General features: G+C 40.9%; 1 long non-coding RNA gene across 2 annotated transcripts in view; it reads left to right on the top strand.

Annotated features, from left to right (window-relative positions):
• LOC309866348 overlaps positions 1 to 14,434 on the top strand; it is a 52,251-nt gene extending 37,817 nt beyond the window's left edge. For both annotated transcript variants that reach the window (XR_014312584.1, XR_014312585.1), the window contains one exon: positions 12,015 to 14,434. This is a non-coding gene — a long non-coding RNA (uncharacterized lncRNA). The remainder of the gene's footprint in view (positions 1 to 12,014) is intronic.
• Positions 14,435 to 23,761: the final 9,327 nt, after the last annotated feature.

Here is a 23,761-nt window from a genome sequence, read left to right on the forward strand (position 1 = left end):
TTTTTTAATAAACAGGGCTGGGAAAATTGGTTATTTATATGAGGAAAAATAAAATTACGCCCATACTTCACATTATACACAAAAATTAGCATCAGATGGGTTAACACTCTAAATGTCAAAGACATTTTTAGAACTTTTTTAGAATTTTAGAACTCTGTAAAAGATGCGTGCCTTTACAAAACACTTAACAAGACACGCCTTTACACACGCTGGCCCTTCTGTCCGGGTCTGTCTTGCCCTCTCCTGCCTGCTTCACAGCAACTCACACTTCACATTCTAGCTCATATGTTACTTCCTCAGAAAAGCCTCCTTAGGGGCGCCTGGGTGGCTCAGTGGGTTAAAGCCTCTGCCTTCAGCTCGGGTCATGATCTCAGGGTCCTGGGATCGAGCCCCACATCGGGCTCTCTGCTCAGCAGGGAGCCTGCTTCCTCCTCTCTCTCTACCTACTTGTGATTTCTATCTGTCAAATAAATAAATAAAATCTTAAAAAAAAAAAAAGCCTCCTTAGTTATCCAGACTTAATCACATCCCCTGGTTATAAATGCTCGAAGGTCATTCTACTTTTTCTTTTTTTTTTTTTAATCATTCTTTGAGGTATAGTTTATATAAAATAAAATGAACAAATCTTAAATGTACAGCCTGATGCATTCTTACATGGGTAAATACTTGTGTAACCACCACCTACATCAAGATATGGAACAATGTTTCTCCCAAGTTTAAGCAGGTGGCTTCTCCCTCTTGTTAGATAAATGGGCAATAAGGGCTGGATGGAGGTATTGGCTAACAGATAGTGAAAACTGTGAACAATTCATTGAGGCTGAAATTAGTGGAGCCTCCAAGTAGGGCCCTTTAAATGGGCGCCTGGGTGGCTCAGTCAATTAAGGTTAAGTATCTGCCTTTTCATCGTGATCCTGGGGTCCTTGGGATTGGGACCCGAGCCGGCGGGGTGGGGGGGGAGTCTCTGCTCAGCAGGGAGCCTGCTTCTCCCTCTGTTTCTCCTCACCCCACTTGCTCTCTCACTTTCTCTCTCAAATAAATAAGATCTTTAAAAAATAAAGGGAATGGATGTCACATACTGGCCTTGGAAAAAAAAGCCCATTTATTCTACTCAAAGCAACTTCTAACTCTCTACTTACGTCACTTTCTGAACTCTATTCTCTGTGTGTGTGTCTATTTTTAATTATTTCATTCTGATTTCAATATCGTAAACTTTTAATACACTCTTATATATGATACTGAAAGTACCCCATCATTATCATTTTTTCGTTTTCTTTTTTTAAAATTTTATTTATTTATTTGACAGAAAGAGAGAGAGAGAGATCACAAGTAGGCAGAGAGGCAGGCAGAGAGAGAGAGGGAAGCAAGCTCCCTGCTGAGCAGAGAGCCCGTGCAGGACTCAATCCTAGGACCCTGAAACCATGACCTGAGCCGAAGGCAGAGGCTTAACCCACTGAGCCACCCAGGTGCCCCATCTATCTATCTATCTATCTATCTATCTATCATCTTTCTTTCTTTCTTTCTTTCTAAGATTTTATTTATTTGAGAAAGAGAGAGAGAAAGAATGAGGAGGGGAGGGACAGAGGGGGAGAGAAGGGAGAGAATCTCAAGCAGACTCTGCACCAAGCACAGAGCCGAAGTGGGGCTGGATCTCATGACCCTGAGATCATGACCTGAGCTGAAACCAAGAGTCAGGTGCTTAACCGACTAAGCCACCAGGCACCCCATCATTTTTCTTTTAAGAAATGTCTCACTGTTTTCACCATTGTTTTTCCCTCTAGATAACTTTCAGAATAGTTTTATCAACTAGCCATAAAGTCATAATACATTCTAGGAATATGTCATTCCTTCAGTTGAGGTTTTTCATTCATGTCTCTGGTGACATAAACTGCTCTGTGAATTCTGGTCGGTGGAACATGGGTCAAATTGATGACGGAACTTCCAGCCTTGGCTCATAAAAATCTTTCCACTGAATATTCCTTCATTTAGAATCCTTCACGCTCGTTTTCCCATTTGACTTGGTTGAAATGGAGGTAGAAACAACCCCACGGCAACTTTGGATTAAAGATGGAGGCAACACAATAGGGAAGTAACCTAGGTCCCTAAATCCCATTTGGAAGAAAGCTGCCCACTGATCTAAAATACCCATTTTGACTTTATGTGAGGAAGGAGTAAATTTTCCTGGGGTTAAGCTACTGAAATTGGGGGCTGTGTATTATAACAGCTAGCCAGTTCTGAGTCATGCATCCTTTAGGTGGTTCTCCAGATTTCTCCATCACAGAATCTATACTGTTTAATTATATATTAATATAACAATGTTAGAAAAAATAGAGGAAAGTTACATTAAAATCACTGTAATACTGCTATTTAATGATAGCCATTTTTAATATTTGGTTTCTATCTTTTCAGTTATCTGTCCCCGTTGATCACGATCTCTGGGCTTTGCCATATTGTGATTAAAAAAATCAGTTACATTTCTTAAGTTCCCACTTGCCTATCAATAGAGTTGTTAGATTTAGCAAATAAAAATACAAGATCCCTAGTTAAAAAACAAAAACAAGATCCCCAGTTGTATTTGAATTGCACATAAACAATGAATAATTGTTTAATGTAAGTATTTCCCATGCAATATTTGAGAAGTACTTATATTTAAGAACTGCTGTTTGTCTGAAATTCATATTTAACTGGGTATCCTGAATTTTATTTGGCAATTCTACTGTGCAAGGACTTAAAACACTCAAAGTGTGCCCCAGTTTCTTCCTAAGTTTCCTTGTCAAAAACAGCTCCTCCATGGCCTTTCTCTGATGTCTGCCCCACTGCTATCTCCCTTCCTGATGGTCCTCATAAAAAAGCCTAACTAAAGTTTATATATAGCCTGTTGGAGAATAATAAACAACAAATAAAATAGAGCTGCAAGCCTGGACTCATCTCAGAATCCTTATTGGGCACCTCTTTCCCAATCTCCTTACTTGCCTCCACATGGTAGGACCAATTCATTCCCATTATTGGGAAAACGAGCATCTCTGTGCCTTAAGTCCAGACTCAACTTCCTTGAGTCCCTAAGTGAGCACTTCTTTCCTTGGCATCATGCTAAGTGTTTATGTGTATTTTATTATTTAATTGGCTAAAGTGACCATCCTGGTCCCAATTTTAGTATTGCAAATCCTGGTCCCAGGAGATCCCCCCTCCCTGGAGGGAAAAAATGGCCTAATTTTCAGTGATGGATGTAGAAGGTTGGAGGGAAAGTACAGACCTCATAGAATGGCCCAAAGAATAGAGGCTGAAAGCAACATTGCTTTTTAGTGTCAAATGGATACAGCATAGATTATCCATCTTTTGTAGCTACTGTTGATTCTCCCTTGTCCACCGATGTCGGCAATGGACTTGCCCTCCGCAGTCACAGGTCACCCATCATCGCCTCCCTCCCAGTGATGCAGCTGAAGTGTGCATCTTAAGTGCATTGTAATCATAACTGTTAACAGTTTGTGCTTGACTGCCCGTGGATTGTTTTGCTTTTTATCAAGGTAGTGCTAGTTTATTTTTTCACATTGTGAATATGCCACCATGTTTTCTCAGAGTTCAGATAAGGAGAATTAGAAAGATTACAATGCCATTGCTAACATCACCCAAACTTCACTAAATAATGGGGCAAAGTGTGTTATTTAAATAATAAATGGAAAGACATACAACTAGGTTAGGAAGCTATGTGACCAGAACAGACCATAATGCACAGTATTTGGGGTTGGGCCTGGTGGAGAGGGGAGGTAACAGCATATATAGAAACTGAACTTCAGGGCCACCTGGGTGGCTCAGTGGGTTAAGCCACTGCCTTCGGCTCAGGTCATGATCTCAGGGTCCTGGGATCAAGTCCCGCATCGGACTCTCTGCTCAGCAGGGAGCCTGCTTCCCTCTCTCTCTCTGCCTGCCTCTCTGCCTACTTGTGATCTATCTCTGTAAAATAAATAAATAAAATCTTAAAAAAAAAAAGAAACTGAACTTCACAAATCTGGAACGAGACAGGCAAATACTTCTAAATCAATAAAAAATGTTTTGTCTCCCCCCGCAAAGACACAAATGCTAACTTGAAGAGCATGGCTGCTGAATTACCTTGCATATAACACAGGAAGAAACAAATACATTATCATAGTTACCTTGAGCGCTCCACAATATTGAATGAAGTTACATTTCCTGATTCAAAAGTTGCAGCCAAAAAGTCCTAAGGGCACACAAAAGGGCAGAGTTTCATAACAGACATGTTGGCCCCTTAAAGTGTAGAGCCAATTCTGTCAGTTCTTATCAACCATCCTGCTTCTAGGGAACATCAGATGATGCTTCAAAGCTCTGAAACTAAAAGGTCCTTTGATTTCAAAACTGGAGTTTCAATCATCATCTTGATTTCTACTAAGATTTTAATGGAAGCAGAGAAAATATAAGACAACAGGTTGTTGATATCTTGTCCAGAAACAAACTAGACTTTGCTCATCTAGCTACACAGTCAGCAGACAGTGAAGATTTAAGTTTTGACAAGTTCCATTCAGTCCGTAAATACCTTACCAAAGAAAACGAAGAGGTCATAGCTTCTAAGGAATCTGCACATTTTGTAGATAACACTGCTAACAAGAGGTGACTTGCTTACCTGTGAAATTGAAACGTTCATAATGAAAAATTTTAGTCATTTTCAGTGTTCTCGAAATGTACAAAAGCATTTAATGAGATCTTTGATTTTACAGAATGGAAGGAGATAACCTCATTATACCTTCCCCTACAAGACAGCTGTCACTGCTGCCTTCCATAGAAAAGATGTTAAAATGTTGGCCTCCCATAAAAATCAAATCTTCAAAGTGTGGGATAAGAAGAATATCCTTCCCTAATTTGGAAAACATTAAAGAGAAGAGGGATTACAGTAAAATAGAGGGGCGCCTGGGTGGCTCAGTCGTTAGGCATCTGCCTTCGGCCGGGATTGTGATTCTCAGGGTCCTGGGATCATGCCCCACATCAGACTCCCTGCTCAGTGGGAAGCCTGCCTCTCTCTCTCCCACTCCCCCTGCTTGTGTTCCCTCTCTCGCTGTGTCTCTCTCTGTCAAATAAATAAAATCTTAAAAAGAGAAAGAAAGAAAAAGAGAAAGAGAAAGAAATGTATATGCTGCTTCTCTAAAATTGATAGTCTCTGAAGAGGCTAGAAAAGGATAAACTGATTGCTCCTGAGTTTGATGTAGTTTGTAAGTTGTGACAAGAACTCATATAGTGAAAAATGACTCCTTTTTTGGAAATAACACTGTTCCAGAACACAAAAGGAAAAACAAAAACAAAACCCACTACCAGAAAAAGGTACCAAGTTAAATAGGACTTCTTTATTTCCTTACTACCTGGTAACTTATTGGGCTCCACCTTTATTTTCACAAGTTCAGATTATCTCTGTGCTTTTTAAAACTATTTTCTCTGAGAAAGAAAGGTTGAAATTATGGTGGCATTTCATGTGTTTCAGAATAGTTTTTTAAAAGATGGGTATTTAAGACCTGGATGGCCTATAGGATGAATCCATTGATGCAAAGGACCTAATTAGTTGACAAAGAACTAATCCATCAAAGAACCCTATGAAAACATGTGGATAGACTTTTTAGAGAGCTGGAAACTACTTTCTACAAGTTCGAAAATCTGCTGGTTGGAAGTAAGATCCTCAGTTTCTGAGTTCGCATGCTTTTGTTAAGATGACATTTAGTGGGGCGCCCGGGTGGCTCAGTGGGTTAAGCCTCTGCCTTCAGCTCAGGTTATGGTCTCAGGGTCCTGGGATCGAGCCCCGCATCGAACTCTGCTCAGTGGGGAGCCTGCTTCCCCCCACCTCTCTCTGCCTGCCTCTCTGTCTATTTGTGATCTCTGTCTGTCAAATAAATAAAATCTTAAAAAAAAAGAGATGACATTTAGTTTGATGTCATCATATCGGACTAATACCTAGACTCAGAGTCATGTGGGCCTGGTAAGAGCAAAACTGCAAATCAAAGTCCAATTTTATGTTTTACTGCTCAGTTTTACCGTTATGTTAAAAAAAAAAAAAACAATGTTCTAAAGTTCGTAAGTAATATTGGAAAAGGAAAACAGTGAAAATATGGGACAGAAGGATAAAGGTCATTATTATTTTAATTAAATATAAGTAATACTTGTCTAATTAGTCCTATTGGTTTACGTGTTTCTTTTAAAAAGTCTTACATTTATATGTCTTATAATACATAATAAACCAACGCACCTACGGGCGACTGATTTTCAACCAGGGTGCCAACACTGTTCAGTGGGTGAAGAGCAGTATTTTGAACAAATGGTGCTGGGACAGATTACTATTGTTCTAATTAACATAATTATGTTAATAATAGCAATAACATGCTATTTAGAAGTATTTAAAAGTAAATAATACAGGGGTACCTGAGTGGCTCAGTCCATTAAGGTCATGAGTCCAGGGTCCTGGGATCACGCCCCGAATCCGGCTCCCTGCTCAGCGGGGAGTTGGCTTCCCCATCTCCCTCTGCCCCTCTCAGCAGCTAGCTCTGCTAGCTCTCAAATAAATAAATAAAATCTTTTTAAAAAAAATAAAAATAAATAATACAGAATGATGTATAATTTCAAATAAACACCTCTTTTCCAAATTTTTTGTTAAAGTAATAAAACATAATTATGCCAATTATGATTATACATTGTATATAATAAATTTATGACATGCATTTATAATATAATATATATTATATATTGTATATATTTTAGTCTGATATGGCTGTGTCCCAGGTTGGCGCTTTAAAAAGTTGGTCACCCCAGTTAACCCTCACCTAAACCCTATGAGATAATACTGTTTTCCCCTCCAACTTATGGAAGAGAAAACAGAGGCTCAGAGACATAAATTAACTTGCCTAAAATAACAACATAATAAATGGTGGAGTTTTTTTCCTTCCTCCCATCTAAGGTTATCTACTCAGTTCTCTCCTTTTGGGGGAATGATTGAACATGGAAATGTCTGATCTCTTTAATACAGGGTACAGAAATTACTGGTCCATGATAATATGAGATGAGCATGTGTGTACACATACGTGCATGTATGTGTGTGTGTTGGCTAGGCGTGTACTTTAAAATTAGGAATCCAGGTTTCTGTTTTCTCTTGAGAACCCAGAGGACCTGGAAACACCGGACCCACCTTCTTCCCCAGTAGCAGTTGCTGACCAGTAGCTGTCTGTCCAGGCAGGACATTCATCCCAGTTTGCCCAGTTCCCCTTCTCCCTTTTGCTCTTGTCCAGCCAGCTTTACTCAAGGACATTACCCTCGCTTCAGAGAGGCAGCAGACCATAAGGTAAGAGTCTGACTGCAGCCAGACGGGGGTTCAAATTCCGTCTCTTGCTACTCACCAGCTCCTTAACTTTGGATAAGTTCCTTCACCTCTCTGTACAGGATTCTTCCATCTATAAAATTACACAAACAATAGTATCTTTTCCATAGGGTTTTTAAGTATTTAAAGTGATAATTCAAGTAAAACATTTAGAACACTCTTTGGCATGCACGTTTCCTATCATTGTCATTACTGCTTGTCACCCTGTAACCACTTTAGTTTGTGTTCTCCACTGAAGAGGAAGCTTCCTCCCTCCACCCTCGGAGGTGTGGCCCCAGCCAGACAATGAAAACAGAACACAACAGTCCAGCAGCTGTGCTTTCTGGGTTATTCTGCTTTAAGTAATTCCACACATGGACAGACATCAATCATCTGGCCCCCTTTGAGCTAAACCATGGCCAGTCCAATTACTCTTTACAGTCTCTGTTCTAAAGGGAAGATCCTGCCTCCTGTCCTTCCTGCAGTTTTCAGTTTCCCAGCTCTAGATATCCTGCACGAGATTAACCGAAAAGGGACAAGCAACCCTTGGCAAGGCAGTGCTCACTAAATTCACACAGGCAGGCAATAGTATCTTTTCCACCCTCACCTTGAACCCATGCCCCAAAGAAGTTACAGTCTCAGAGACAGCTCTGATGCAAACACACTCCAGATGGCCTATGACCAAACGATATTGGCCATTCCCATCTAATCATCTGAGTCATGTTAAGGGTCAAGCCCCCTAGTTCCCCCCCAAAGATATGAAATCAACTTTCTACCTCTTTGAGGACTGAAAAAAGGCTGGCTTTTTTGGGGGGGAGGTGGGAATCTTTACAAAAGATTCCAAGGGAATCTTAAAGGTCTGGTTTTAAATAATATCTAGATATAAATTGAGATTATAAATAAAACTTTAACAAAATAGATTCTGCTCTCCATAATATCTTTCAATATGTTCCTTTCAACATGTTCTTCCACTTAGCACTATATTGCTAATACATTTGGTGTCAATACATTTACTTTTACAATGCTATTTTTATTGGTTTTATGATATTCAGCTGTACGAATGTAATCCATGTCTTATACTCAGACATCTGGGTTGTTTCCTGGTTTTCGCTAAGACAACAATGAGGTGACAAACACACCCTTGTGAATTAAATTTGAACAGCAGCTTCGTTTTTTTAACCTGGGAATTTTTCCTAGATGTGGTTCCCCTGTGTACTGCCCACCTTTGGAAATAAATCCATTTGTCAGGGGGGAAAAGTGTTAAAACATGCTAATTTGCATATTCCATCTATTTCCTATTAGACCATAACTGACAGAGAAGCTCCTAGTTATCAGCACCTGCTATGTGTTGTACTTTCCACTTATCTGTACATATTATCTGTACTTGACATTCTTCGCTTAAATGACCCAACAGTTTTTTGCAATGGGCCTTATTATCCTCATTTAAGAAATGAGGCTCAAAGGAGTAAAGGATAATATCCAAGGTCACATCTAGTTAAAAGTAGAAAATTTGAATTCTTGTTGGTCCGACTTCAAAGTTCAGGAACTTTCCTTAACACCATATTCCTGAAGAGATTCCATAATTCAGTTTTTGTATAGACCCAACAACAATTTAGATGCTGTGAGGCCAATGACCATTTAAAACTGTCAGTGAGGGGCACCTGGGTGGCTCAGTGGGCTAAGCCTCTTCCTTCAGCTCAGCTTATGGTCTCAGGGTCCTGGGATCCAGGGTCCTGGGGCTCTCTGCTCAGCGAGGAGCCCGCTTCCCCCTCTCTCTCTCTCTGCCTGCTGCTCTGCCTACTTGTGATCTCTATCTCTCTTTCAAATAAATAAATAAAATCTTAAAAAAAAAACAAAAACCCATCAGTGAATGAATTTGCAAAATGAATAACCACTCACTAAAAACCGATGGAAACTGGAATGTTTCCTTCTAAAGTAGCTGAAATCAAGTGGTATTTCTAATTTCCTTTGATCCTGAATTTGCATTACTCTGTACCATCAGCTCCAGGGTAAACGCCTGCTTAAGACAGGCGGGCTCTTCCTTAGTGCTCACCAAACGCTCTGAGAGGTCTCTATTTGTGAGTAGGACTCCCTGTTTCTCTACTATGTAGGTTCACTTTTCTCTGTTAGGTGTTGTAAAAAACATACATAGGGACGCCTGGGTGGCTCAGTTGGTTAAGCATCTGCCTTCAGCTCAGGTCATGATCCCAGGATCCTGGGATCGAGTCCCACATTGGGCTCCTTACTCAGCAGGGAGCCTGCTTCTCTCTCTGCCTCTGCCTGCCACTCTGCCTACTTGAGAAGCCTAAGGAGTATGCCACAGGGTGCCTGGATGGCCCAGTCAGTTAAGTGGCTGCCTTCTTCGGCTCAGGTCATGATCTCAGGCTCCTGAGATCGAGCCCCATGTGGGGTTCCCTGCTCAGTGGGGATCTGCTTCTCCCATTCCCTCTCCTGCTCCCTCTGCTTGTACAGCCACTTGTACACATACTCTCTTTCTCTCTCTCTCTCAAACTGAATAAAATCTTTAAGAAAAAGAGTGGGGCACCTGGGTGGCTCAGTCAGTTGGGCATCTGCCTTCGGCTTAGGTCATGATCCTGGGGTCCTGGGATCAAGTCTGGCATCAGGCTGCCTGGCTCAGCAGGGAGTCTGCTTTTCCCTCTCCTTCTGCCTTACACTCCCTTTGCATGTGCTGTCTCCCTCTCTCTGCCTCTGTCAAATAAAAATAAAATCTTTTAAAAATGTGTATAAAAAAGTATGCCATGATAACTGTGCTCAAGGATTATGGGATACAGATTCCGGATGATTCTTTTTGCTCACTCCCTCATCTTAATCTGTCCATCTTTTGGAAGGATCAGCTTCCACCAGTTGAAAGAAAAATGCATCTTATTCACCCAACTGGTCAACTCCTGACACTGAATTTGTGGTATGTAATTTAGCAGTTACTACAATATTGACACTGCCTTTCAGAAAAGTTGAGCCTCTCACGCACTGGCCATCCTTGGCATGTATCAATTAGGATAGGTTCACCTCCAAAAAAGAGTGCCTTAAACCATGAGAAATCTTCGTACTTTTTAGGAAAGATTCCCAAAGTGGGCAATTCTGGGGTTGACTGGTAACTCAAAAATGTCATCCAGGATCTAGTTCCTTTTCACACTTCAACATCAGCATCTTGAGCCTGGGGCTTTTCACCCTCGTGCTGTCACCTCACTGTCACCAGATGGCTAGGCTGCCACAGCTGTAGGCACTAGGTCTTCATACGACATTCAAAGATGAGAAAAAGGGGGCAAGGGAAAAACACCCTTCTTATTCTCCAAGAAGGAGGTATTTTCCAGATTTCTTCCTGTGCCCATCATGGGAACTGAATCTCGTGGCTGTCTCAAACAGCAAGGCAGGCTGAATAGTGAGACCAAGATTGAACCCCTCGCAAAGGGGTTCAAGATTCCCACGATTGACTTCGACCAGTCCCAAGTTGTATTTATTCAGCCTTTTTATTCCTACCTTTACAGTGTTTTCTTTTGTTTGTTTTTGTTTGTCTTTTTGTTTTTTGGGTTTTTTTTTTTGCTCTTTCCTTCTTACTGTGGTCAACGCTGAAGAAGGAGGAAATGACTGTTGGGCAGGCAGCTGACAGTGCCTGCTCCTTGTGTGATAATGGTTCTTCACGAGACCCTCCGCGCTCAGATAAGTAAGAAAGGACAATAAAGTCACACACATGCTATGACTAGGGCCCGTCAAGAAGTGGGCTGGGTTTATGTTTGGCTCCTGCTTTAGCCTTGCCACAGTAAGAATGACAAAGATAACAAAGACACCCAAATTGTAAGAATACAGAAGCTGATTAAAATGTTCCATTGGCTGAACTCATTACGAATACCATTAAGAGGGACTAAAAGAAGAAGGCAGCCGAAGTCTTCAGCTCCAAGTCAGGCAGAGAACAGTTTCCCTCTGACAGGGTCCGCGCTGAAGACAGCTCTCCTCACCTCGCATGACTATGAATCGGCCAGCTTCCCTGGTTAGAAAGGCCCAGTCTTGAGGGCAAAAATCAGGATGTGTGCCGCGATATGGGTGGTCAGAAATTTTTTTAAATGCCATTTGTGTGGGGGTGTGTGTGCATGTTCCTCAGCAATGCATCACGCATTGCACAAGTCTGACAGCTCCCCACCAAAGAAAATCCTCTGCTCTAAAAGCTGGTCTCCGAGTCTCTGAGTCTCTCCTGTCTTCTTCCAGCGACATCGTCTTATGAACTGGGGAAGAAAGCCAGGAAACTACCAAGGTTGTAACACCACGGCTGTTTACCTCAGAAAACAACCCCATGGGACACAATTTTGGCATTTGCCCACCCCAGCCTCTGGCTGCCTTATTTCCCTTGGTATGGCCGGAGCCTAGACCCCAGTCTGGGGACCTACAGAAGGTACTGTCGGTGGGAAAGTGATTGCTAACTAATGCTAAATTTGAAATTAGGATACAAAACTGTAGCTCCCAAATGACCTCAGGTAGACCCAAATATATTATTAACTATAGTTATAGAAAACTAAAAGCCTTAATAATAGTTATCTCTAGGTGGTGATATTTGAGTGATTTTCCTCATATCTTCCTGCATGTGTAATTTCCCAACCACAAATAGTGTTCCCCATAATTAGGTAAATATCATTGTTTTTCTTCTCTCTCTCTTTTTCATCAGCATCACCGAGGAAGACGCTGTAACAACACCTGGTGCAGTTGCCATCCTGAGAAGGAGCAAACCGGGCAGGAGTTGCTTTCTTCCCATAAAGAAGCACAAAGGCAGAATAATCCACAGATCCAGACCAGAAGTCTTGTGATGGTTTCTCAGGGAAGAGACTGCCCCGGGGCGCCCTGGACCTCTCCCGTCTCCCTGCCGCTCCTGGTCTCGGCAGAATTTAGCAGATTCATCACTGTGCTCCATCCTAGGCTCTGCTATTTTTAGCTCTGTTGACTTCCCAACCGTAGGCAGACAACCATGCGGTAGGCTAAGCACCTGGCAGGTGGGCAAGGGCGCCCCGGCAGAAGGAGAGGACGGCTCGCCCCCGGGGAAGGAGGACCTGGTGTCTCAGGCAGGAAGGATTTAGAGAAGCCGAGATCAAGCCTGCGGCCCCCGGGGGGACTCCAGGCTGGTGACTCCGGGGACCCGGATGACCCCTCCTGTGCTCCAGCCCACGCCAGGTCGGCCCGCCACGCCTTGGAAGTCGCTGCTCTTCTGGGTGCACCCTTCACCCCACACCCTCAGGAGCCCACCGCCACGGCCACAGCCACGGCCCCTCTCCAGCTCGAGCTCTCGTCACACCACTTAGGTTCATCTGAAGTTTGACAAGAAGGCGGCAGAGTTTGCTTGTTGATGGACACCCCACCCCCCACCGTGGGCTCTGACCCACGTCCGCCTGGAGGAGAACCTTGCGGGTCTCCGCGGGTCTCCGCCTGGAACGCCGCCGCGTGTCCGTGACTTTCAGTAAATAAATCGCGCCATCAGGGGCCAGACAGATCCTCGCCCTCCCCTCACCTGTGAAGCTGCTGTCGTGGCAGCTGGACCGCCGCTCACTCAGGTCCCCGGTGACTGCCTTTCGCTCTGGCCACCCCGGCCCGTCACCGGCGTCACCGCCCGGCAGCGCGCGGCCAGCTCACCTCGCCGCTGCCGCTTTCTGTCTGGTTCTTGCCTTCAGTCTGTCCTCGGGGGAGTCGCCTGAGAGCCTCAGCCTGTTTCTGGGAGTCTCAACTGTGCTCTTTTCGTCAAAAAAATAAAAAACAAGAAAAAAAATCTGGAGGGGGGGCAGCTTTATTGAAGTAGAATCGACAAATAGAAATTGTATATATTTACTTTGTACAATATGATTTTAAGGTGTGCAGTGTGATGACTCAATGTATGTATATGTTTTCCAGTGGTGAGAACACTTAGGATCTACTCTCAGCAAATTTCAAGAAGCATCCAATACAGTGTTACTTACTGTAGTCACTGTGCTGGACATCAGATCCCCAGAACTTACTCTTCTTATAACTGAGGTTGTACCGGCTCCCAGCAGCCTCCATTCTACTCCAGGCTCCCGGAGGTCCACTTTTTTAGATTCTACCTATTAGTGAGGTCATACAGTATTTGCCCTTGTGTCTGGCTTATTTCACTTAGCGTAATGCCCTCCAGGTTCATCTACGTTGTGGCAAATGGGAGGATTTCCTTCCCTTTCACTCTTTATCATAACAGAAACATGTTCTTCTCCATCTGAACTTAGCCTCTGAACCTCAGAGACATAACTAATGTCCAAAGGCAGTGATCCAGAAAAGCACACAATGGCCACCTTCTGGCTACAGGAGCTCTCGTGAAACCCAGTGCAACCCTGACGCTCAGTTTCGCAATGTGACAGCTTTTTCTCCCCTAACAGAATGGAACAGGTAGTCCTGAATTTAACCCTCTTACCAGCTGTGGACCTTTGACTACCATCTTATGATCCTTAAGTTACAAACATCATGGGAAAAGTCAAACATGCCAGGGACAGTTGAACAGAAATTTCAGGAAGTTCTCCCATTTTTAATGACTCATAATGAGCTGCTAAATTACCCCGAGATCACTTTCTTTTGGACTTCTTATGGCTTAAACTGCTGTTGGGTGGGTATTCAATGGAGGGAAAAAATCCTAAGAGGGTGTGGGATTGACCAAGGGTTTCTTACTTGCACATATAAATCCTTTTATTTTTTTTAAATTTTATTCCATTATTATTATTATTATATCATTATTTGCACACATAATTCTTTATCAAATTACCAGTGTACATTTGGGTTTACCTATAATTTCTGTTCATATCAGTTCTATTAAAATCAGGAAGAAGGAAAAATGCCTATTATTTCTTCTGTGATTCCACATTGTTTTATAAGATTTAGCCAATATGATAAGGAAATAAAATAAAACAATTACTTTAAATATTGGTAAATAGTAAAATTTTCCTTTTAGGATTAGAATATTGTTTTCCTAGAAAGACTAAAAAATTCTACCTTACGTCTCAGTTTCATCATCTGTAAAACTGATACAATAGTATCTAGCTTTTAGAAATATTGATTAAGTGAGTTAATATACATAAAAAAACAGAATAATGCCTGGCCCATTGGTAGTTCTTGTTGTTATTAAAATAATGGAATAAGGTGGGGTGCCTGGGTGACTCAGTTAAAGATCTGACTCTTGATTTCTGCTGAGGTCATGATTTCAGGATCATGAGACGGAGCCCCACTTGAGAGTCCCTCTTTCCCTCTCCCTCTTCCCCCCAAACTAGCACACACTGTCTTCCCCGCCCCCCAAAAAAGAAAAGAATTGAATAAGGTAACTGGACACAAAATTAAAGTACAAAAATAAGTAGTTTTACTTTTAATCAACAGAAATTTGTCAGGAGGGAGGAAATCCCACTTTTTAATAAAAAAATCAAACTGTAAAATGCCTAGAAGTAAAATGCACAAGAAAGGCAAAAGACCTAAAGAACTAACTATGAATCCTTATTAAAATGTGAAAAAAGCCTAAGTGTAGTAACAACTGACTAAGAATGATAGAGGGTCATCTGGGTAGCTCAATTGGTTAAGTAATTGATTCTTAATTTTCTTGATTTCTGCTGGGGTCATGATCTCAGGGTTGTGTGATTGAGCCTTCCTTAATCTCATCCAGCTCCTGGCTCAGTGAGGAGTCTGCTTCTCTCCTTCTCCCTCTTCCTCTGCCCCTCTCCCCACCCATGGTTGCAAGGTCTCGCACACTCTCTCAAATAAATAAATAAATAAATCTTTAACAAATTTTAAAAATTAAGAATGCTAGAATGTCATAACAGTGCCTGCCCTTCCCAAATTAATTTACATATTTAATGAAATGTCATCCAGAATCCTCGTTTATATGATTATATATGATGATTTTAAAAATCAGTGGAGGAATAGATGAGAGTACGCAAGTAAATTCTAACAGAAAGATGGATGGGTGATAAAATAATTTGCTTTATATCTAATGTAATAAAAAATACAAAGTATAGGGACAGAGCGTTTATGGGAACTCTCTGTACTTTATTCCCAGTGTGGCTATGAACTTAAAATTGCTCTAAAAGATGGTTTATTTAACATAGATAAATAAGTAAAAAAAATGATGGGCTTGGCACAATAATGGACGGATCAATAAAACAGAATCCAAAATTGGTTCCAGTAGTTACCAGTCTTAATATTTGACCAAGTGGAAAAGGGTAGTTTATTTGATAAGTTACAGAATTGGCATTTGAAGGCAAACAGGTTAGACTCATAAAGCATACCATGTACAAAAAAAGTTCTAGACAAATTAAAAACCTAAATGTAGAATGTAAAATTTTAGGAAATCAACTTTAGGAAAACATTTGTTTAAGCTTCACGTGGGGAAGTCTTAAAACAAGGTCTAGAAGTCATAACAAAAACATGGTCATTTTATGCATGTAAAAATTAAAACTTTCAGATCAGAAAAGATACCATAAATAACATTTTAAAAGGCAAACAGGCTTTGGGAAAATATTTGCAACATATGCGACGAATGAGGGTTTTATATCATGAGTTATATTGAGTAGTCTTACAAATTTGATAACGGTAGGAAAAACGGCAAAGGATAGACACAAGAATTTTCAAAGGAGTATATGCACATGGCCAATAAACATTCTTAAAATCCTCTAAATATCTTGGAGTAAAATCAAATACATATTTCACCTAGTAGACTGGCAAAAATTGAGAAATTAGCAATGTATTTATGTGGTTAGAACAAATAGAAACCATTTGAATCTCTAGCAACAGGAGAACAATTTAATAAATAGGACATATATATAGGATGGAATATTATGCACTTATGTACATTTTTTAAAGCACTGATGCAGTTCTTGGTAAAAAGCAAATTGCAAAATCGTGTATGCGTGATACAATTTTTAAAAAACCCAAGCTAATTGTCTTTGGCAACCACTATATTGGTATATGGGAGTATAAAAAAAAAAAAAAAATGGAAGGATACTCAGCAGACCTTAACATTGGTTACTTCAATAAAGGAGACAGATTGGGAATGGGGGTTTATTAAACTGTTCCTGGTATATGTCTGTATTATTTAATTTGATAGCGCAAACATATATTTCTTTTGTGTTTAAAAAAACAACTAAGTGACCTGCACTTTCAGCTATGGTTTGATGATAACAGAGCTACCAAGGCAGTAAGGACCCGAACCACTAAAAACCAGAGGAAAGGAAGGCATTGAGACGTGAGCTGGAAGTCTCTAGTGCATTCTTCTTCAAAGCACCTGCAGACCCATAAACTCTGGTCCACTGGAAAGCTAGGCAGGACATAGCAACTAAAAGATGGAGATATTAAGTAGAATTCTGAGCAGTCTCATCTACGTGGAGACAAAGGAATTGGAATTGTGGCTCACCACGGAGGTGAGCCTTGGGAAACAGAGGTGACCAGAAATCGACCACTGCTTGCAACAGCGTGGAGCAGTCTCAAATAAACTCACATGACAGTTTAATTTCAGACAAAATTAAGATAATTCATCTCTATCCTAAAAGCCTACCCCAAAGAAAAGTAAGTCCTCTCTAAAAAAAGCTAATATTACCCAAAGACCCGTATTGTACACTCAAAATGTGTAGGACTCTTCATACCTAATGTTAGTATTCAGCCCCAACAAACAACAAAACAGCAGGCATTCCCAGAAATAAGAAAAACAAGAGGGAAGGGAGGAGAGGGAGGAGAGAGAAGGAGGGGGGAAGCGGGAGGGAGGAAAGAGAACAAGATCTAGAAACAGACCTACAGGAGGGCTAGATTTTGGAGGTGCCACATCCAGACTGTAAGAGAGCTGTGATCAATAGATAATAAGAGAGCAATTTCCAGCAAAAACTTGGAATCTACTAAAAAATGAGCAGATGGAAATGAGGGAACTGAAAGATAGGTCAGTATAAAATACCTATGCTAAAACATAGACATGAAAAGGAAGAGAAAATCCAGACAAGGGCGTAAATGAAATGCAGGGCATATTAACACAATTGAACATCCCTGTAATTGGGGTTCCAAAAGAAGGGGAGACAGACAACAGGGCAGAAATATTATTCAAAAGTATAATTACTATATTTCCAAGATCATTTAAGGACATTAAGTGACATGTTCAAGAACTTCTATAATGGGCTCCCGTGTGGCTTAACTGGTTAAGCATCTGACTCTTGATCTCAGTCAGGTCTTGATCTCAGTGTGGTGAGTTCAAGCCCCACATTGGGCTCCATGCATTTCGCCCCTATTATTGTAACTTATGATAAGAAAAGAAGGTATAAGTGTCTAGGGGGAGAGGGCAAAGAGAATGCTTTAATACTGACATACTATTTAAAAAAAAAAGAATTTCTACAAAATCCAAATAAGATAAATTTAATGAAGGCAATACCTAGGCCCATCATAATAACCCTGATAAGAACCAAAGGCCAAGACAAATTTAGGATCAACAGAACAAGCATATCCATTAGCTGTGAAAGAGCAGCAATGAACTGACAACAGACGGACTTAACTGCCTTACTGATATTGAATTTAATAAAGCATGGGTACCTCTTGTAACCTCTAGGTCAGGGATTAGCGCTTCTGTAAAAGGCTGAGTGGTAACTATTTCCCCGCCTTACCTGTGGCCACCACTCTGCCCCTCTGTCCTCGAGCAGAGCCCTCACTGACCGTCCATAAACAAACAGGCATGCGTTCCAATAAACTTATATTTGCAAGACAGGCCACAGGCCTGATTTGGCCCACAGGCCATAGATTGCTAACTCCTGCTCTAGGATAATCCTTTAAAAAGGAGTAGAAGAGCGTGTGACTAGTGCTACACATAGTAGCACCTGGGTGTTCTCATCCGTTCCCGTGGCCTCCACGATCACCTACCTGCTCCCAAATCTGAGTCCCTCCACCAGCTCTGCCTCTGAAGCTTCAGATCTGTCTCATTGCCTCTGAGATTTCCTTTTTGAACATCCCACGGGTTCATGAGGGGCAAAACCACACTTTCCTCCTTGTTCTCCAAACATGTTTTCCCTTTCATATTTCCTAAGCCAGTGCTGCCCTCCATCGAGTTTCTCAGGCCAGACCCTTGGAAATCGACTTAGACACCCCTTCTCCATCATCTGTTAGTCAATCAGCAATCGAGCCTGCTTATTCCACCACGGAAATATTTTCTCTCCAATGACTCACAGCCCAGTAATAAAACCTTCATAAACAGATGAAGAAATTATGTAAGAGGTAAAAGAATGTGTTGCTGGATATTGGATGAGGTTGTTTATAGCTTCTTAAGAACATCGCTAAATATCCAGGAAATTATGGTAACCCATGGCTAGAAAAGAAGGTGTAACTGTCTAGGGGAGAGGGCAAAGAGAATCTTTAATACTGACATGCTATTCTTTTTATTCCATGTCAGCTGTCATCCACCTGTCCCTGGCAGAAACAGTGTCCAGGAGCAGCCCTTTCCACATGGCTGATGCTTCCCATAGACATTTAGGGAGGCCCATTAGGGATGGATGAACACAGCCCTCGGGAGAAACTTCAAAGGCATGAAAATCAGGGGCTCCTCTTCAAGAGACCTGTTCTCTTGCTTAGAAGATGAACAAAGTTCTTCTATCCCTTTGAGTATTCTCAAGGTCATGGTGAACCGGAAGGGAAGAGAGAAGCTGTGAACACGGAATTGAGACCAAGGAACCTGGATGAAGAGGGATCCAAATGACCAAGTATATGCTTCTATATGGTTCCATGAAAAAACAAATTTGTGAAAAACATTAGATAAGGACATTACAAGAACAGAAAATTGCAGACCAATATCTCTACTGCGAATATAGATACAGAAATCCTTGACAAATTGTAAGCAAAGCAAATCTAATAATACATATAAAAAGATAAGTACATCACGATCAAATACCTCTATTTCAGATACGTGAAGCTGGTTTAACATTAGGAAATGAGTCCATAGGGGCACCTGGGTGGCTCAGTCAGTTAAGCATTTATGACTCATGATTTCAGTTCAGGCCATGGTCTCAGGGTCAAGGGATCCAGCCCTGTGTCAGGCTCCATGTGGAGTCTGCTTGATGCTCTCTGGGTTCTCTTTCTCCCTCTCCCTCTGTCCCTCCCCCCGACCTGCATGGGCACACACATGCTCTCTCTCTCTCCCTCCCTCTCTCTCAAGAAAAATGAATAAATGAGCGTCTGAGTGGCTCCGCTGGTTAAGCAATTGCCTTTGGCTCAGGTCATGGTCCCACGGAGTTCCAGGGTCATGTCTCAGTTCAGGTTTCCGGCTCAGTGGGGAGTCTGCTTCTCCCTCTGACCCTCTTCCCTCTCACGCTTTTCTCTCAGTTTCTCAAATAAATAAATAAAAATCTTTATAAATAAATAAATAAATAAAATCTTAAAAAAAAAGAAAGAAAGAAAATGAGTCCATATAGTTTATCACTTTAACAGAGCAAGGAAAATTTTCATACAATCATCTCAGTAGATACAAAGAAAAGATTAGATAACTTTCAATGCAAGTTTATGATTTTTTCCAAAAAAAAAACTTTAAGAAACTAGGAATTGAAGGGAACTTCCTTAATATCATAAAGATTTTCTACGAAGAACCTACAGTAAACTTCATATTTAATGGGAAAATACTGAAACCATTTCCATTAAGATGAAGAAAAAAACTAGAGAGAGTCCCATCATATCCACTGCTATTTTCCATTGTGTTTGATATCCTAACCAGTGCAGAAATGAAAGATTTGAAAGGAAGAAATCTGTAAACATGATTATGTATAAGGAAAATGAATAAAAAGGCAAAATCTACAACTGTGAGAACTAAAAATTTTAGCACTGTCATTGTATGCAAAGTAAGTACACAAAAATCAGTAGTGTTTTATTTACTATAAAAACAATTTAACATAAAATTTTGTTTTACAACAGATTTTTGTTTAACACCATAAAGAAAACAATACCACTTGGTATCACAAAATCTAAATACTTAGGAATAAATCAAAAGAAATATGTGTGAGACCTATACACTGAAAATTTTAGAACATTACTGGGAAAATTTAAAGATGATCTGAATAAGTAGATAGTCCATGTTCATGCAAAAGACTCAATATTATAAAGATGTCCATTCTCTTTAAATTGATCTATAGATTCAGGGCCATCTTGACATTCTAGCAGGCATTTTTTTTTTTTGAAAACGGATAAACTGATTCTAAAATTTATATGTAATTGCAAAGGATCAAGAATAACCAAGATATTCATGAAAAGAACAAAGCAAAAACACTCACTCTACCAAATGTCAAGATTTCTTATAAGCTACAACAATAAGACATATGTGAATAAAAGAAGAGAAAAATAAGCAAATAAAACCAACTAGAAAGTCCATAAACAGACCCATACAAACACAAATACTTGGTTTGTATCAAAAGGTAGTGCTGCAGGTGAAATGATCTCTTTTCAGCAAATTGTACTGGGTCAGCTGTATGTCCATATGGGAAAAGAAAGAAATTTCACCCCTTCTTCACATTACATTTTAAAAAAGTAATTCTATAGACCTATAGCTACAGAGAACAAGCCGGTGGTTGGTCGAGAGAAGGGCAGTGGTGAGGGGGCGATGTAGGCAAAAATGAGTGAAGAAGAATGGGAGATCCAAACTTCCAGCTATGGAAGAAGTCATGGGAATAAAAGACACAGCATAGAGAATATAGTCAATGATAATGTAATAGCCTTGTATGGTGACAGATGGTTGTTACCCTAATGGTGGACAGAGCACAACATACAGAGTAGTTGAATCACTATGTTGTTGTACACCTGAAACTGATGTAACATTGTATGCCAATTATACTCAAATAAAAACATGAAAAAAATAAAATTTTGGAATTATAGATCTAAATTTGAAACATAAAAAATAAGAATTCTAGAAGATAACAGAAAAATATCTTAAAGGCCTTGAAAGTCTCATAGAACATGTAGGGTAAAGAAAAAATGATAAATGTGCTACATTAAAACTATAAAAAAATTATTCATCTAAAAACACAATTAAGAGAATGAAAAGGCAAGCCACAGGCTGGGAGGAAATAGTTGCAACACATGTAATGACAGAGGACTTGTATCCAGAATATGTAAAGAACCCTCACAAGGTCAATAAGAAAAAGACAGACAACGCTCTAGAAAAATAAGCAACAGACTTGATCAGACACTTAACAAAAGAGACTATCCAAAGGGGAATATATATAGGAAAAAATTCCGACTTCCTAGTCACTAGGAAAATGTAAATGAAAGCCACGATTAAGTATATACTCACCAGAATGGCTAAAATTAAATGGATTGATAAAACTCAGCACTGCCAATGACCTAATGCAGCAATGCTGGGGAGGGGAAGGTGCAATCTTACCATCAACTGAAAACTATCATTATCCATTAAAGCTGCATATTCACCCGCCTCATGAGCCAGCAAGTCCATTTTGAGACATAGACCCAAGAGAAGCAAGTACATATGTAAACCAAAACGTATGCATACAAATGCTCCTAGCAGCATTATTCAAAATAATAAAAACAAAACAAAAGAAAGCCATCATGAGCAGAATAAAAATTAAATTAAATTGGGGGCATATTCACCCAATGGAAATACCACAGCAAAGAAAAGCAACAAACTGCTGCTACACACACTTTGGATAAACCTTACAGACCCCTGTGAGCAGACCCAATAGTACATTTTGTGTTTCCACTTATATAAAGTTCAGAAATCACATAAAATTCATGTAACGGTTCGGAAGTCAGGAGAGCAGGTACCTTTGAAGACAAAAAGGATGCATCATTGGGTGTGGTACCTGAGGGGTACCTGGGACACTTGTAATATTTATCGTTCTGGGTAATGATTCAATGAAATACAATCACTTCATGAAAATTCTTTGAGCTTGGACTTATGACTTGTACACTTGTCCGTATGTGTGTTCTCCTTCAACAGACACTTTTAATAAAGGAAACAACAGAAAAATAATTAAGTGAAAAATGTTGGAAATACAGGTTATAAGAGAGTTAAGAATTATATGGGCGCCTGGGTGGCTCAGTCGGTTAAGCATCTGACCCGGTTTCGGCTCAAGTCATGATCTCAGAGTCCTGGGATGGAGCCCCACGTCAGGCTCAATGCTCAGCTCGGAGCCTGCTTGAGATTCTCTCTCTCTCTCTCTCTCTCTCTCTTTCTAAATAAATAAATAAATCTTAAGGAAAAAAGAATTCTGTCTTCCTAAACTCTCCCATTACCAAACATTCCGTGTGAAACTTCTCTCTCTCCTACATAGCTGCTCCAGATTTTATTTAAGTTCAACGTGATGTCTGCTTCTGCCTCTCCTCAACTGCTCTCAGATTTTATAGTCCCAGTACCATGGAAGGCCAGCACCTGGGCACAGTGGTGTCTGTGACAAGCAGAGCTAAAGGCAGCAAAGGCAGACAGGGCTGGTCTCAGTGAGGTGCCTGAGGCCCCACGTCTGGAGAGGTACAGACTTGAGGAGCTTTTGGCGCATAATGGCAAGTAGTGGGGCCTAAGGAAGAAGAAACCACAGGGCAGGTTCTCAATATTCACCCCATCTGCCCCATTGTGCTGCCAGCCTCTGGAGAAAGAAGGGCATTCATTACCTGCTCTTGTCTGGGTGACCTCATGGGGGTGACTTCTCCCACTTGAAGTTTCTTCTTCTCTAGATAAAAGGATGCTATGCAGCTCCCAATGTGGACGTGAGGAATAAATAACAGTTTTTCGTGAACAGGTCTGACATACTCCTGCTTATGAATCTCAGAGTTTCCTGTTCTGGAACCTTCTTCCTTTAAGCATCATCATGGCTCCCTCCCCCTTCTCCTTTGAGTTCTCACTCTACTGACTCTTTGTCATTGAAGCTTCCAAGACAAACTCCCCAATCTTTCCAATTAAAAAGCCAAATGATCTCCTCTCCCTCCCTTGGCAGCCCTTACCTTTTCCTCTGCTTTATTTTTTCTCCCCAGCCCCATGTATTTCGTTCATTCATTTTTATCCAAATGAATTCCCAAATCCGGGTTGTTTTAAGGTACCAAATAACCTGAAGGAACTCCTTGAAGTTGGAAGAGAGCCAGCCTTGCCAGGAATCAGCCAGAAGACCCGGATTCTGTATGAGTCTGCTCTGGCCGCCATCGCAAAATACCACAGACGGAGTGGCTCAAGCAGTGGAAATTCATTTCCTCACAGGCTGCAGGTGAGAAGTCCAAGATCGAGGTGTCAGAAAGTTTGAGATCTTCTGCAGCCTCTGTCCTCGGCTTGCAGATGGCTGCCTCCCTGGTGTGTCTTCACATGGTCTTCCCACTGCCTATCTGTGCTCCCGTCCTTTTCTTATAAGAACACCAGTCATTTGATTAGGGCCCACTCTGATGACCTCATCTAACTTAATTATCTCTTGGCCCTCACATGCTGAAGCACAGGAA

The sequence above is a fragment of the Mustela nivalis genome, assembly GCF_964662115.1.
Source record: "Mustela nivalis genome assembly, chromosome: 6".
In the NCBI taxonomy this organism is placed as follows: domain Eukaryota; kingdom Metazoa; phylum Chordata; class Mammalia; order Carnivora; family Mustelidae; genus Mustela; species Mustela nivalis.